The following is a 1,281-nucleotide window of genomic DNA, read 5'->3' on the forward strand; positions in this document are numbered from 1 at the left end:
TCTGCACCTTCGATTAGGACGCTTCTTTGATTTGGGAATAGAGTGCATCGGAAAGTATAGTGCCCTGTGGTGTAAGCGACTCTACAGTTCCCGCTATCCAGACCCATCTTCCCGCTCTGAAGTAATGCCTTGCGGTAGTCCCGAGGGGGGAATCCGGGCGAAGAGGCGACATGGGGTTTTAATGGGTATTCGGCTCTTAGCCTGAAACCGCGAGTCTCATACTATCAGGCCGACCAACATCGTAACATCAAGGCCTGATGTGCATGAACGCATTTCCCCAAACGTCTTAAGGTAAAAAAAAGACCCGTCTTCCCGATTCTCTGTATGTATGTAGCTTTTGATGCCACCATGTCCGCTGAGCATTGGAGTTAGATGGTATTCGGACGCCTATGTTTGCACGACGTCCACAAGTCTAGACCAGAGATCAATCGCTTCATCTACTGGTCCTTGTGCGCCAGTCGTATCCATCGGGTTTGCCACTTCTGGAGAATGTTCGCCTGACCTCATGTCGGTCAGTTTCTAGGTTCTAGGTTTGAGACCATTCTTAACGCCCTTTTTTTAATAAATACAAACTTTTAGCGCATCCTCACTATTTCTATACATAACTATCTCATATTTAATGACACTTTCGAAATTTGCGTAATAAGTAATAATTCTAACATCAAACTACATATATTTGCAAATTACTTTCGTTGTGTAACATACAAAGTTTAGCCTACTTACTACGTACTGTGCATGGTACTCCCACGGCATATTACTATAGATTATTCAATGTTTTGAATAGGATGATGTTAGCCTCCTTTAATTCCAATCTGTTTTTGTGAACCATAAGCTCGCATCTACCATGACTTTTTCAATGGTCAATTCATAGTTCATGATTATATTTACGTTCAAATTATTAATAAAAATTTTTGCCTTCTGGTAGATTTGACAAACACGCCGATTTCGAACATTGGAGTGAGCCTCTTGTTTTGAGACAGGATTTTGATCCAGAATACCCGAAGCGATAAATACTAATGAGATCTTGCCCACATTGAATTACGAAATGAAACCTTTGGTGGTGAAAGCAATAAAAATATATGAACTTTAATTGCAGATGGTCGTTCAGGGGTATTTTAAATCTTTAGAGGTAAAATTATCTATTTGGAATCGATCATTCGGATCACTCAAGTTTAAGAAATTCCAGGATTCGCCACGATCACCTTCAGTCAATTTTTTTAATGCTTTTTGGCGGTTGTATACCAATAATACCGATAATTAAATAAGAGAAATACGAAAATC

This window comes from Euwallacea similis, chromosome 19 (assembly GCF_039881205.1).
Source record: "Euwallacea similis isolate ESF13 chromosome 19, ESF131.1, whole genome shotgun sequence".
Lineage (NCBI taxonomy): Eukaryota > Metazoa > Arthropoda > Insecta > Coleoptera > Curculionidae > Euwallacea > Euwallacea similis.